Raw genomic sequence first — 16,428 nt, 5'->3', positions numbered from 1 at the left:
CGTCTTCATCATCAATCCACACACACACAACACCCCATAAAGACAAAGCCACATTTTTTACATTTTTTGTTTTGTTTACATGTTTGCAAATCTATAAAAAAAAAGAAATAAACTGGAAAACCTTAAAATTGAGCTCAGGTGCATCCAGTTTCCATTGATCATCCTGGATGTTTCTACAACTTGATTAAATTCAATTGATTGGACATGATTTGGAAAGGCACACACCTGTCTATATAAGGTCCCACAGTTGACAGTGCATGTCAGAGCAAAAACCAAGCCATGAGGTTGAAGGAATTGTCCGTAGAGCTCCGAGACAGGATTGTGTCGAGGCATAAATCTGGGGAAGGTTACCAACACATTTCTGCAGCATTAAAAGGTTCCAAGAACACAGTGGCCTCCATCAGTCTTAAATGGAAGACGTTTGGAACCACCAAGACTCTTCCTAGAGCTGGTCGCCAGGCCAACTGTGCAGTCGGCGGGGGAAGAGCATTGGTCAGGGAGGTCACCAAGAACCCAGTGGTCACTCTGACAGAGCTCCAGAGTTCCTTTGTGGAGATGGGAGAACCTTCCAGAAGGACAACCATCTCTGCAGCACTCCACCAATTAGGCCTTTATGGTAGATTGGCCAGACGGAAGCCACTCCCCAGTAAAAGGCACATCACAGCCCGCTTGGAGTTTTCCAAAAGGCACATAAAGACTCTCAGACCAGGAGAAACAAGATTCTATGTTCTGATGAAACCAAGATCGAACTCTTTTGCCTGAATGCCAAGCGTCACGTCTGGAGGAGTCTGGCACCATCCCTACGGTGAAGCAGTGTGGTGGCAGCATGATGCTGTGGGGATGTTTATCAGTGGCAGGGACTGCGAGACTAGTCAGGAGGGAAAGATGAACAGAGCAAAATACAGAGAGATCCTTGATGAAAACCTGCTCCAGAGCACTCAGGACCTCAGACTGGGGTGAAGATTCACCTTCCAACAGGACAATGACCCTAAGCACAAAGCCAAAACAGCGCAGGAGTGGCTTCGGGAGAAGTCTCTGAATGTCCTTGAGTGGCCCAGCCAGAGCCAGAGCCAGAACTTAAACCCGATCAAACCTCTCTGGAGAGACCTGACAATAGCTGTGCAGCGACACTCCACATCCAACCTGACAGAGCTTGAGAGGATCTGCAGAGAAGAATCAGAGAATCTCCCCAAATACAGGTGTGCCAAGCTTGTAGTCTCATACCCAAGAAGACTCAAGACTGTAATCGCTGCCAAAGGTGCTTACTGAGTAAAGGGTCTGAATACTGATGTACATGTAATATTTCAGGTTGTATGTTTAATAAACGTAAAAGTTTTTTTGCTTTGCAATTATGGGTTATTGAGTGTACATTGATGAGGGGGAAAACTATTTAATCCATTTTAGAATAAGGCTGTAATGTAACAAAATGTGGAAAAAGTCAAGGGGTCTGAATACTTTCCAAATGCACTGGATATATGCAGTTGGTTCAAATCAACCCAAACTGCATGACAAGGTGACCCAGAGGAAGCCAGCTGTTTGTCCTCAACCCCTACCTTGCCCCTTTCTTCCAGGAGCCCACTGAGTTTGAATGAAGACCTCTAGTGAGGTCAGTACACACACACACGCCACCAGCTCGACATGTGTCTCGTCCCATGTCTCTTTACCCACAGAGTAACAACCCTGACGCTCTCTGTCTCTCATCATATTCGTTCTTTTCTATGCTTGTCCTGGGGTTGAGAAGAGCTGACCAATCAGACTGGAGGTTTGTTTACGGAGCCCCGTGAGGAACATCTGATGCTGCGCTGACTTCTCTCTCCTGGATGCTCTCCGGCCCAAACTGTCCCATATGTTCCCCCACCTCTGAACCCCTGATCATAGATGGGGCTGCATCACAGCCTGGTATGGCAACTCCGCCGCCGCGCACCGCAAGGTGCTTCAGAGGGCGATACGCGCAGCCGAACGCACCACTGGCTGTACACTGCCTGCCCTCCAGGACACCGACTGTACAACACCAGGTGTCGAAGGAAGGCAGTGGCTCGTCAGTCATTTTGCTTTACAGTACTGTTTTCCTTACTGTAAAACATTACAGCAAGGATGCTGTGATATGTGTTTACAGTAAGGAAAATACATCTGTAAAACATATTACAGGATCTCTGCTGTAAAGGAAAATGACAGTCTTAAGCTGGCCACTGTGGGGCCAGTATAATGCTGTACATTTACAGGGGTAAGTTGAACCTCCTGCCAAATGAATGACCACAGACTCATGTTTCCCACAGAACACACAGACCCACAAAGACTGAAAACAAATCAAGCATTGATAAACTCCCATATTTGTTAGGAGAAATACCGCAGTGTGCCATTACAGCAGTGAGATTTGTGGCCCGTTGCCATGAGAAAAGGGAAACCAGTGGAGCACAAACAACATGGTAAATACAACCTATATTTATCTGTTTATTTATCTCCCCTTTCATACTTCAGCTACTTGCACATTGTTACAACGGCAATTATATAACATTTGAAAGGTCTGTGTCTAGTCTTTTAAAAGGCTTGTGTAACTGCTACAGTAGAGTGGAGTGTTTACTGATGGTTTATTGTCTGTTCCATTTGGTTTGGCAAAGGAAACATATGTTTCCCGTGCTAATAAAGACCATTAAATATGAGAGAGAAAAAAATGGGGAGAAAGTGAAAGAATGTCATCCTCAGAGACAGGACAGGACAGGACAGGACAGACCAGACCAGACAGGACAGACCAGACCGGACAGGACCGGACAGACCAGACCAGACAGGACAGGACAGACCAGACCGGACAGACCAGACCAGACAGTTCTCCATTCAGACATTGTATCATTGATCTTCTAACAGAGCTGAATGATAAAATCAACCTACTGCTACAGTCTCCCTGCTTTAACTACTGATTTAAATACATTCACACCCATTTCCTTTAGTTCCACAAGGCATTAGGGGACCTCATCACCAGCTGTGTTCTCTCTGTGTGTGCATCCATGCGTGTGTGTGTGTGTGTGTGACTCACAGTGTCTGTATACTGTGTGGGGGTGTGAAGGTGTGTGAGCGTGTGTGTGTGTGTGTGTGTGTGTGTGAGAGAGTGTGAGAGTGGGAAATCAACAATCATTTCAATAGCAGATCAAGAGCTTCTGACAGCTTCTAATACTGTTGTGGTCATTGAAGAACGCCCTCTCCTCCTCCCTGCCCTCCCTCCCTGTCCTTCCTCCCTGTCCTCCCTCCCTCTCCTCCTCCCTGTCCTCCCTCTCCCTGTCCTCCCTCTCCCTATCCTCCCTGCCCTCCCTATCCTCCCTCCCTATCCTCCCTCCCTCTCCTCCTCCCTGCCCTCCCTCCATCCTCCCTCCCTGCCCTCCCTCCCTCCCTCTCCCCCTCCCTGCCCTCCCTCCCTCTCCTCCTCCCTATCCTCCCTCCCTCAACCCTATCCTCCCTCCCTCCCTCCCTCCCTCTCCTCCTCCCTGCCCTCCCTCCATCCCCTCTCCCTGCCCTCCCTCCCTCTGCCCTCCCTCCCTCCCTGTCCTCCCTCTCCTCCTCCCTCTCCTCCTCCCTGTCCTCCCTCCTTACCTCTCCCCCTCCCTGTCCTCCCTCTTCTCCTCCCTGTCCTCCCTCCCTCCCTCTCCTCCTCCCTGTCCTCCTCCCTGTCCTCCCTCCCTCTCCTCCTCCCTGTCCTCCTCCCTGTCCTCCCTCCCTCTCCTCCTCCCTGCCCTCCCTCCCTCTCCCCCCTCCCTGTCCTCCCTTATGGCTTGGGGGTAGAAGCTGTTAAGAAGCCTCTTGGACCTAGACTTGGCGCTCCGGTGCCTCTTGTCGTGCAGTAGCAGAGAGAACAGTCTATGACTGGGGTGGCTGGAGTCTACAGAGTTTCAGTCAGAGTGAATTCACATGGACAGACTGGAACCTAACTAGAACACGTTCAAAGGAACAGAACACACACATGCAAAACATTAGTCTAACACACACAGGCGGTGGCTCAAATGGTTCCCTACTCCCTTTAGAGTGCATTTCTTTTGACCAGGGCCCATAGCAGTAAACTGGAAAGGGGACAGGGTGTCATTTGGGACATTGTTGTTAAACATTCAAAGGAGCCTGCAGGCACAGCCACAAATATACACACACATACATACAGCACATCCACAAATATATACACACATACATACAGTACATACTGCCCATCCACAAATATATACACACATACATACAGTACATACTGCCCATCCACAAATATATACACACATAAATACAGTACATACTGCCCATCCACAAATATATACACACATACATACAGTACATACTGCACATCCACAAATATATACACACATACATACTGCCCATCCACAAATATATACACACATACATACAGTACATACTGCCCATCCACAAATATATACACACATAAATACAGTACATACACAGTGTAAATGCACATGTTCAGAAGACCACACACACACACACACACACCCAGCTGAACCTTGGAAAGGGTGTGACCCTCAGTGCTGATGGTTTAGGAGATGTGTTATCACGGTAACAACAAGTCAATGAGCCTGACAGCTTACATTGTCAGTTTGTCTTCCTGTGGTCTCTCTCTTTTCTCTCTCCCCATCTCCTGTGCAGTCTGGTGTGGGTGTGTCTCATCCCTCTTCCCCCCCCCCCCCCCCCCCCCCCCCCCCCCCCCCCCCTGTCTTCCTTAGTTTTCTCTGCAAATGACACAGACACCCCAAAACCAGAACTGGTAATTGAAAACCCCAGAGGGGAGAGAGGAGAACGGGAAAGAGAAGGAGGGGGTGGGGTAAAAGGAGAATCCACACGAGAGATGAGAGATGAGAAAGAGAAAAGAGAGAGAAAGAGCGAGAGAAAGAGAGAAAGCGAGAGAGAAACAGAGAGAGCGAAAGAGAGAAAGAGGGAGACAGAGAGCGAGACAGAGAAAGAGAGAGAGCGCGAGACAGAGACAGAGAGAGCGAGACAGAGACAGAGAGAGAAAGAGAGAGCGAGACAGAAAGAGAGAGAGAACGAGACAGAGACAGAGAGAGCGAGACAGAGACAGAGACAGAGAGAGAAAGAGAGAGCGAGACAGAAAGAGAGAGAGAACGAGACAGAGAGAGAGCGAGAGCAAGCTGAGTCTGTCTGGAATCTCTTTGCTGTCTTTTTCTCTAATATTTGTCTGGTATTGTCTGGTTGATAGTGTGTTTGCTGAAGGATATGAGAAGTTGGCTTTGGGATGTCTGTCCACACATTACACAAAACACGTCCTCTGATACATGGGGTCAGTCTGGGAGTGTGTGAGTGAAAAAAAGTGTGTGTGAGAGAGAGATAAATGGTGTTTGAGAGAGAGATAAATAGTGTGAGTGTTTAATCTCTCTCTCTTCCGGCCCAAACCAGCACACCAAACCCAGAAATATTTACACTAGAAAAGGAAATGTGTCCATGTTCCAACTGGACTCATCACTCTCACCCTCTTCGTCTCTCCCTTCATCTCCCAGCCAAATAACACTGAACCATTACATCTGAGGGGCTTTTCACTTGTTTTCCTCCGTTCTTTCAATCCTCAACTCCCCAGGCCAACACAGCTTCGCCTGTCTGCCTGTCTCTGTCTGTCGGTCTGTTTACTCTGGAAGGACATAACAGGAGGTTCCAGAAGTCTCCCCTGGATGACCCTTGAACCAGAGTGAGTAAAGGCTGTGTAATAACATGGACAGGGTTCAGATAGAAGGGAATGATCATGGCTATTCCCAATATAGTGCACTTCTTTTACCAGAGCCCCATGGGCCCTCCTCCAAACTAGTACACTATAGGGCATAGGGTGCTATTGTTGCTGCAGCCCACAGCTCTACTCACCCACACTAACAAAAACACAGAGATATTCGATACACTATTATCAACCAGGGGACTTCCTCATGTTGTCCAAATTCTCAATGTTCATTTGGTGTGTGTGTGTGTGCGTAGGTGTGTGCGCGTGCGATGGATGGTTGAACCCTGCCTGCTCTTCTAACCCAGTAGTTTGAGAACAGATCTCTCTGTCCAGCCCAGCAGAATCCCATTACAAAGCCCAGGACCATTCCACTAGTCAGCAGAACGTCACACCAGGCGTTCACATCCTAAATGTTACCCCATTCCCTTCGTAGTGCACTGCTTTTGCTCAGGGCCCATGGGTACTATAGTGCACTATAAAGGGACTAGGGTGCCATTTGAGACGCAGAGAGACATTCAAAGAGCTAGATCATCATGTGTTTCACACTTCAACTCAGAAGAACACACTCGGTGTGTCACTGTCAATGTGACAGTTGAGTGTTCTGTTGACATTTCCATGTTGGTCTCCCCCAGACTGTCAGGGCAGTGTTTCAGAGAGCTGGATCCTCATCCAGACTGTCAGGACAGTGTTTCAGAGAGCTAGATCATCATCCAGACTGTCAGGGCAGTGTTTCAGAGAGCTGGATCCTCATCCAGACTGTCAGGACAGTGTTTCAGAGAGCTGGATCCTCATCCAGACTGTCAGGACAGTGTTTCAGAGAGCTGGATCATCATCCAGACTGTCAGGACAGTGTTTCAGAGAGCTGGATCATCATCCAGACTGTCAGGACAGTATTTCAGAGAGCTGGATGATCATCCAGACTGTCAGGGCAGTGTTTCAGTGAGCTGGATCATCATCCAGACTGTCAGGACAGTGTTTCAGAGAGCTGGATCCTCATCCAGACTGTCAGGGCAGTGTTTCAGAGAGCTGGATCATCATCCAGACTGTCAGGACAGTGTTTCAGAGAGCTGGATCCTCATCCAGACTGTCAGGACAGTGTTTCAGAGAGCTGGATCATCATCCAGACTGTCAGGACAGTGTTTCAGAGAGCTGGATCATCATCCAGACTGTCAGGACAGTGTTTCAGAGAGCTGGATCATCATCCAGACTGTCAGGACAGTGTTTCAGAGAGCTGGATCCTCATCCAGACTGTCAGGACAGTGTTTCAGAGAGCTGGATCATCATCCAGACTGTCAGGACAGTGTTTCAGAGAGCTGGATCATCATCCAGACTGTCAGGACAGTGTTTCAGAGAGCTGGATCATCATCCAGACTGTCAGGACAGTGTTTCAGTGAGCTGGATGATCATCCAGACTGTCAGGACAGTGTTTCAGAGAGCTGGATCCTCATCCAGACTGTCAGGACAGTGTTTCAGAGAGCTGGATCATCATCCAGACTGTCAGGACAGTGTTTCAGAGAGCTGGATCCTCATCCAGACTGTCAGGACAGTGTTTCAGAGAGCTGGATCATCATCCAGACTGTCAGGACAGTGTTTCAGAGAGCTGGATCATCATCCAGACTGTCAGGACAGTGTTTCAGAGAGCTGGATCATCATCCAGACTGTCAGGACAGTGTTTCAGAGAGCTAGATCATCATCCAGACTGTCAGGGCAGTGTTTCAGAGAGCTGGATGATCATCCAGACTGTCAGGACAGTGTTTCAGAGAGCTGGATCCTCATCCAGACTGTCAGGACAGTGTTTCAGAGAGCTGGATCATCATCCAGACTGTCAGGACAGTGTTTCAGTGAGCTGGATGATCATCCAGACTGTCAGGACAGTGTTTCAGAGAGCTGGATCCTCATCCAGACTGTCAGGACAGTGTTTCAGAGAGCTGGATCATCATCCAGACTGTCAGGACAGTGTTTCAGAGAGCTGGATCATCATCCAGACTGTCAGGGCAGTGTTTCAGAGAGCTGGATGATCATCCAGACTGTCAGGGCAGTGTTTCAGAGAGCTGGATCATCATCCAGACTGTCAGGACAGTGTTTCAGAGAGCTGGATGATCATCCAGACTGTCAGGACAGTGTTTCAGAGAGCTGGATCATCATCCAGACTGTCAGGACAGTGTTTCAGAGAGCTGGATCATCATCCAGACTGTCAGGGCAGTGTTTCAGAGAGCTGGATCATCATCCAGACTGTCAGGACAGTGTTTCAGAGAGCTGGATCATCATCCAGACTGTCAGGGCAGTGTTTCAGAGAGCTGGATGATCATCCAGACTGTCAGGACAGTGTTTCAGAGAGCTGGATGATCATCCAGACTGTCAGGACAGTGTTTCAGAGAGCTGGATGATCATCCAGACTGTCCAGCAAGAGACATGTAGAGAGGTGTAAGCTCTTTATGTTCTATGTCTCTAAAGTCTATTCAATTGAATTGAGATGCCTGTAGAGACAGAGACGCGTGTAGAGACCAAGACGTATGTGATGGTATCAGTGTACCAGTATTGTGTGTAGTGATTTTGTCCCACCTACAATACCACGTCTCTGTGCTTCTAGACATGTCTGTAGCTGGACAGTGACGTGTGATAATGATAATGATCTAGTGTTCTCAAGGACTCTGCATGTGTTCCAAATGGTACCCTATTCCCTATATAGTGCACTACTTTAGAACAGGGCCCTATTCCCTACATAGTTTAACTACTTTAGACCAGGGTCATATTCCCTATATAGTGCACTACTTTAGAAAAGGCCCTATTCCCTGTACAGCGCACTACTTTAGACCAGGGCCGTATTCCCTATATAGTGTGTAATACAGCCCAGTACATCACAGGGGCCCAGGTCCTTGCCATCCAGGACCTCTATATCAGGCAGTGTGAAAGGAAGGCCCGGTAAATTGTTAAAGACTCCAGCCATCCAAGACATAGACTGTTCTCTCTGCTCCCACACGGCAAGCTGTACCGATGCACCAAGTCTGGAACCAACAGGACCCTGAACAGCTTCTACCCTCAAGCCATAAGACTGCTGAATATCTAACATAATGGCTACCAGACTATCTGAGTTGACTCTTGTATTTTACTTATTTGTATTCTTGTATTTCATTGTAATTTTATGCACACTCACAGGACTCTACACACTCACAGGACTCTACACACTCACAGGACTCTACACACTCACAGGACTCTACACACTCACAGGACTCTACACACTCACAGGACTCTACACACTCACAGGACTCTACACACTCACAGGACTCGACACACTCACAGGACTCGACACACTCACAGGACTCTACACACTCAAGCACACTGACACTCCAACACACACACTGATTTCATAATTTGCTCACACCCACATAATATGCACTTACATTTATACTGACTCTAAACACACACACACACACATATATAAACTGCTGCTACTCTGTTTATCATATATCATGATGTCTAATCACCTTACCACTATACATATCTACTTCTACTTCTACAGTATCCCTGTACATTATAATATGGTACTGACCCTGTATATAGCATGTTTACCCCTATACATATCTACCTCCATCCCTGTACATTATAATATGGTACTGGAACTGACCCTGTATATAGTATGTTTACTTACTTTATCATGTTCTTCTTCGACACCTAGTCACATTACCCCTATACATATCTACCTCTATAGATCCAGTGTCCCTGTACATTATAATATGGTACTGACCCTGTATATAGCATGTTTACCCCTATACATATCTACCTCTATAGATCCAGTGTCCCTGTACATTATAATATGGTGCTGACCCTGTATATAGTATGTTTACCCCTATACATATCTACCTCTATAGATCCAGTATCCCTGTACATTATAATATGGTGCTGACCCTGTATATAGTATGTTTACCCCTATACATATCTATCTCTATAGATCCCGTATCCCTGTACATTATAATATGGTACTGACCCTGTATATAGTATGTTTACCCCTATACATATCTATCTCTATAGATCCCGTATCCCTGTACATTATAATATGGTACTGACCCTGTATATAGCATGTTTACCCCTATACATATCTACCTCCATCCCTGTACATTATAATATGGTACTGACCCTGTATATAGCATGTTTACCCCTATACATATCTACCTCTATAGATCCAGTGTCCCTGTACATTATAATATGGTGCTGACCCTGTATATAGTATGTTTACCCCTATACATATCTCCCTCTATAGATCCAGTATCCCTGTACATTATAATATGGAACTGACCCTGTATATAGCATGCTTACCCCTATACATATCTACCTCCATCCCTGTACATTATAATATGGTACTGACCCTGTATATAGCATGTTTACCCCTATACATATCTACCTCTATAGATCCAGTGTCCCTGTACATTATAATATGGTGCTGACCCTGTATATAGTATGTTTACCCCTATACATATCTACCTCTATAGATCCAGTGTCCCTGTACATTATAATATGGAACTGACCCTGTATATAGCATGCTTACCCCTATACATATCTACCTCCATCCCTGTACATTATAATATGGAACTGACCCTGTATATAGCATGCTTACTTACTTGATCGTGCTCTTAGTTCTTTTTATATCTGTGGGCTTTTGTTCTACCTTGTATTTCTCAGTATTACATTGTTATTGATTACTGCATAGTTGGGGTTAGAGCTGAGCATTAAGGTATTTCACTGTACTTGTGACGTTAAAAGTGAAACTAATAATACTGTATGAGAGGGGAGTGGATAGTGAGTCTCTTCTGAAGACAACAGCCGAGTCTGTTCTCTCTTCCTTAAAGAACTGCCCTGCCTAACGAACCTCCTCTTCTTAATGAGCATCTCTGGGTAATGACTGTTTTGATGTTGCCTCTCCTCCCTCCCACACACACACACACACACACACACACACACCTCATTACCACAAACAAACTCCCACCGACACACACAAGGCCCATTACCTACTCAATCACAGTAAATTATACAGGTAAACAGTATCTTCACGCTCCTGTGCCTCGCTAAACGCTAATTAAGACAGCTGTCATGACCGGCTGGCGCTCCCGTTCATCACCACTTGAACCGTTTAACAGCACCGGGAGAGATGGCACATATTACCGTTCAAGAGGAGAACGCCACAGTAGCTACCGTACCGTTTAGCATAATGTGAGGAGAGTTAACAGATACAATGCTGTTTGTGGACTTGTTTTCCTATCTTGTTAGGACAATTTTTTTCTTTCAACTATATTTAACTAGGTAGAGTTGAGAACAAGTTCTCATTTACAACTGCGACCTGACCAAGATAAAGCCAAGCAGTGCGACACAAACACAGAGTTACACATGGGAAAAATACATGTAGAGTCAATAACACAATAGAAAAATAAATATACAGTGTGTGCAAATGTAGTAAGATTAGGGAGGTAAGGCAATAAATAGGCCATGGTGGCGAAATAATTACAATATAGCATTAACACTGGAGTGATAGATGTGCAGATGATGGTGTGCAAGTAGAGATACTGAGGTGCAAAAGAGCAAAAATAAATAACAATATGGGGATGAGGTAGTTGGATGGGCTATTTACAGATGGGCTGTGTACAGGTGCAGTGATCGGTAAGCTGCTCTGATAGATGATGCTTAAAGTTCGTGAGGGAGATATATGTCTCCAGCTTCAGTGATGTTTGCATTTCGCTCCAGTCATTGGCAGCAGAGAACTGGAAGGAAAGGCGGCCAAAGGAGGAGTTGGCTTTGGGGATGAACAGTGAAATATACCTGCTGGAGGGCGTGCTATGGGTGGGTGTTGCTATGGTGACCAGTGAGCTGAGATACGGTAGGGCTTCACCAAGCAAATACTTATAGATGACCTGGAGCCAGTGGATTTGCCGACAAATATGAAGCGAGGGCCAGCCAACGAGAGCATACAGGTTGCAGTAGTGGGTGGTATATGGGGCTTTGGTAACAAAAGATGGCACTGTGATAGACTACTTCCAATTTGTTGAGTAGAGTGGCTATTTTGTAAATGACATCGCCGAAGTCATCTACTTACGGGATGAGGTCAATATCCTTCCAGGATACCCGGGCCAGGTAGATTAGAAAGGCCTGCTCGCTGATGTGTTTTAGGGAGCTTTTGACAGTGATGAGGGGTGGTCTGAGGGGTGGTTTGACCGCGGACCCATTACGGAAGCAGGCAATGAGGCAGTAATCGAGTTACCAGAATGTCCTGACAGGTCACTAGAATGTCCTGACAAGTCACCAGAATGTCCTGACAGGTCACCAGAATGTCCTGACAGGTCACTAGAATGTCCTGACAAGTCACCAGAATGTCCTGACAAGTCACCAGAATGTCCTGACAAGTCACCAGAATGTCCTGACAAGTCACCAGAATGTCCTGACAGGTCACCAGAATGTCCTGAGAAGATAGGAAAGTCGGGACATTTTGTCCTGAAAAGTAAAAGGGTTAAGGTTTAGGGGTTTGTGGTTAGGGTTAAGGTTCAGGGGTTTAGCAAAATTGGAATATGAATGGGAATACATTTTTACTCCCCCAAAAATCGAAAAGTTATGAAAAACTAACTCTAATGTTTACTGAAACAACACAAAATGAAAGTACGTTATTGAAAATCTTAGTTTTTTTCCTCCGTACTATGGGGTTTCCCCAGTGCATGTTTTATAGAAGCTTCCACCCTACTCAGAAATAACACACTGGAGGGTGTGGGTGTGTGCATGTGTGAGTGAGTGAGAGCGAGAGTGATGGGGGAAGAGGGGGGACAGGTGAGACAGGAACAAGTGGACTAAGGGTTGGGTTCACCTCAAGGTCAAGGTGCGCGCACACACACACACACACACACACACACACACACACACACACACACACACACACAGCTCCACCGTGCCTCAGTAATCCCTGGTTAGCCCCAGGGGTGAGGGCCTATTCCGGGGAGAGGAAACCAGGGAGGGCCCTTCCCTCTGGGTGTCCAACAGACAAAGACTGGCTCTGGGTGTGGAGCTACCACAACACAGACACACACAAAAGACAGGATACACACAGAGAGAGAAAACAACAGGGAGAGGGGATGGAGAGAGAAAAAGGAGAGGCAGAGAGAACGATGGAGGGCGAAGGGAGGAGGAAGGGGGATGGAAGAAGGATATAAGTGAGGGAGATGTTGTGTGTATTCCTCTCCTCCTACTCCTCCTTCTCCCTGTGTGTTAGCATGTTGTGTGTATTCCTCTCCTCCTCCTCCTCCTCGCTGTGTGTTAGCATGTTGTGTGTATTCCTCTCCTCCTCCTCCTCCTCCTCCTCCTCCTCCTCCTCCTCCTCCCTGTGTGTTAGCATGTTGTGTGTATTCCTCTCCTCCTCCTCCTCCCTGTGTGTTAGCATGTTGTGTGTATTCCTCTCCTCCTCCCCCTCCCTGTGTGTTAGCATGTTGTGTGTATTCCTCTCCTCCTCCTCCCTGTGTGTTAGCATGTTGTGTGTATTCCTCCTCCTCCTCCTCCTCCTCCTCCTCCTCCTCCTCCTCCTCCTCCTCCTCCTCCCTGTGTGTTAGCATGTTGTGTGTATTGCTCTCCTCCTCCTCCCTGTGTTTTAGCATGTTGTGTGTATTCCTCTCCTCCTCCTCCTCCTCCTCCCTGTGTGTTAGCATGTTGTGTATATGCCTCCTCCTCCCTGTGTGTTAGCATGTTGTGTGTATTCCTCTCCTCCTCCTCCTCCTCCCTGTGTTTTAGCATGTTGTGTGTATTCCTCTCCTCCTCCTCCCCCTCCCTGTGTGTTAGCATGTTGTGTGTATTCCTCTCCTCCTCCTCCCTGTGTGTTAGCATGTTGTGTGTATTCCTCCTCCTCCTCCTCCTCCTCCCTGTGTGTTAGCATGTTGTGTGTATTCCTCTCCTCCTCCTCCCTGTGTGTTAGCATGTTGTGTGTATTCCTCTCCTCCTCCTCCCTGTGTGTTAGCATGTTGTGTGTATTCCTCCTCCTCCTCCTCCTCCTCCCTGTGTGTTAGCATGTTGTGTGTATTCCTCTCCTCCTCCTCCCTGTGTGTTAGCATGTTGTGTGTATTCCTCCTCCTACTCCTCCTCCTCCCTGTGTGTTAGCATGTTGTGTGTATTCCTCCTTCTCCTCCTCCTCCCTGTGTGTTAGCATGTTGTGTGTATTCCTCCTCCTCCTCCTCCTTCTCCTCCTCCTCCCTGTGTGTTAGCATGTTGTGTGTATTCCTCTCCTCCTCCTCCTCCCTGTGTGTTAGCATGTTGTGTGTATTCCTCTCCTCCCCCTCCCTGTGTGTTAGCATGTTGTGTGTATTCCTCTCCTCCTCCTCCCTGTGTGTTAGCATGTTGTGTGTATTCCTCTCCTCCTCCTCCCTGTGTGTTAGCATGTTGTGTGTATTCCTCTCCTCCTCCTCCCTGTATGTTAGCATGTTGTGTGTATTCCTCTCCTCCTCCTCCCTGTGTGTTAGCATGTTGTGTGTATTCCTCTCCTCCTCCCTGTGTGTTAGCATGTTGTGTGTATTCCTCTCCTCCTCCCTGTGTGTTAGCATGTTGTGTGTATTCCTCTCCTCCTCCTCCCTGTGTGTTAGCATGTTGTGTGTATTCCTCTCCTCCTCCTCCCTGTGTGTTAGCATGTTGTGTGTATTCCTCTCCTCCTCCTCCCTGTGTGTTAGCATGTTGTGTGTATTCCTCTCCTCCTCCCCCTCCCTGTGTGTTAGCATGTTGTGTGTATTCCTCTCCTCCTCCTCCCTGTGTGTTAGCATGTTGTGTGTATTCCTCTCCTCCTCCTCCCTGTGTGCTGGCGTGTTTCAGAGGAAGAGGTCTGCTGGGACTGAGGCTTTATGATGTCCATCAACACAGCACGGAAACATCTCCCTCCCTCCCTCCCTGTTGTGTGTTTACTGATTGATTGAACATGCCAAGTCCATCTGGTGATTCCCTGATGGGAGCGACAGTGTGAAATTGCACAAAAACAAACAAGCCAAACCCCCCCCCCCCGTCTCCCCCCACACACACACCTTTCCCTCTCTCCTTCTCTATCCCATTTTCTCTCTTTCTAACCCACCTATGTCTCTATCACATTCTCTCCATCTCCCTTTCAACAACTACTCTCATTCTCCCCTACCCCCCTCTCCCTCTTTCTTCTCTCTCTGAACTCTGTTAGAGCCCATAATCCATCCATCCACACCAACACACACACACCTGTCATGCTGGGATCAATCAATCAGATAATTAAAGAGTTACTCTGTGTTTGCTTTTCTCTCTCTCTGTCACTCTCTTTCTCCGTCTGTGTTTGTGTATCTGTCTCCTAGTGTCTCCAAGCAGTAGCACGGAAGCCCAAATACCCCCCTTTCTCCTCACCACACACACATGACAAATACCCAGACTCGCTGTGTTCACACACACTGCATCGCCCCAAAATGCTGCAATATACCACCATTGGCCAGCAAACCACCATTGGCCAGCAAACCACCATTGGCCAGCAAACCACCATTGGCCAGCAAACCACCATTGGCCAGCAAACAGCAAACCCTCTGGAAGGAAAACTGTAAGACGTAATAGAGTGAAGCTCCAGAACACATGTTGTTGTCGTTTTGGCTCTGTACTCCAGCACTTTGAAATGATACAATGACTATGAGGTTAAATATGCATTTTTTTATCCGTACCAAGTAAACGTTCAGAAATTACAGGCCTTTTTGTACATAGTCCCTCATTTTAGGGGACCGAAAGTATTGGGACAAATTCACTTATATGGGTATTAAGTATTTGGTCCCATACTGAGAAAGTTACAGACGCCCAAATATCACACCTTCAAGACAGGCTAACCTCTCACCATTACAATTACAGGCTAACCTCTCACCATTACAATAACAGGCTAACCTCTCACCATTACAATAACAGGCTAACCTCTCACCATTACAATAACAGGCTAACCTCTCACCATTACAATAACAGGCTAACCTCTCACCATTACAATAACAGGCTAACCTCTCACCATTACAATAACAGGCTAACCTCTCACCATTACAATAACAGGCTAACCTCTCACCATTACAATAACAGGCTAACCTCTCACCATTACAATAACAGGGTAGGTCAGCCTTTTATTCTGGGGGGGGGGGGGTATGATATTTGTGCGTCTAACTTTCTCACTCAACATTATTCAAGATTCATTCAGGATTATCCGTAACCATGGTAGCATCCACATTAATATAGAAGGCTTTAGAAACTTATATTCTTATTTACCATAACATTGTCTCCAAAATGACCCAATACATTATTTACCATTCATTTTTATTGGGCACAAAATAATCTCAAACAACCAAAACAAACAGCAAATGCATCCAATAAGTCTATAGAGTCACAAGCTTGATGTAGTCATTGCATGCTGTGAATATGAGACCAAATACTACACTTTTACTACTTCAATACAGATATAAGTGAATTTGTCCCAATACTGTTGGTCCCCTAGATTGGGAGACAACATATGAAAACTGGTCACCCGAAATGGATGAAAATACCCTTAAATTAAAGCTGACAGTCTACAATTGAACCTAAAAGTCATTGTATCATTTCAAATCCAAAACAACAAGAAACATGTCACTGTCCCAATACTTTGGCAGCCACTGTATGTAGAGGAGAACCAATATGGAGTTGGACAGGGATGGAAGTATAGTGTGGTCCAGTCGTGTATAGTGTACAGGGTGGTAGAGTAGTGT

The 16,428-nt window shown here is 46.6% G+C and overlaps 1 protein-coding gene across 1 annotated transcript in view; it reads right to left on the bottom strand.

Moving 5' to 3' along the window:
• Nucleotides 1-16,428, bottom strand: part of LOC109886283 (slit homolog 1 protein) — a 120,018-nt gene that overhangs the window by 82,350 nt on the left and 21,240 nt on the right. The gene's annotated exons all lie outside the window — the stretch shown is intronic.

Source organism: Oncorhynchus kisutch, unplaced genomic scaffold (assembly GCF_002021735.2).
Source record: "Oncorhynchus kisutch isolate 150728-3 unplaced genomic scaffold, Okis_V2 Okis01b-Okis20b_hom, whole genome shotgun sequence".
NCBI lineage: Eukaryota > Metazoa > Chordata > Actinopteri > Salmoniformes > Salmonidae > Oncorhynchus > Oncorhynchus kisutch.
Note: the sequence above shows the minus strand (reverse complement) of the source record. Positions and strands in the feature narration are given on the sequence as shown.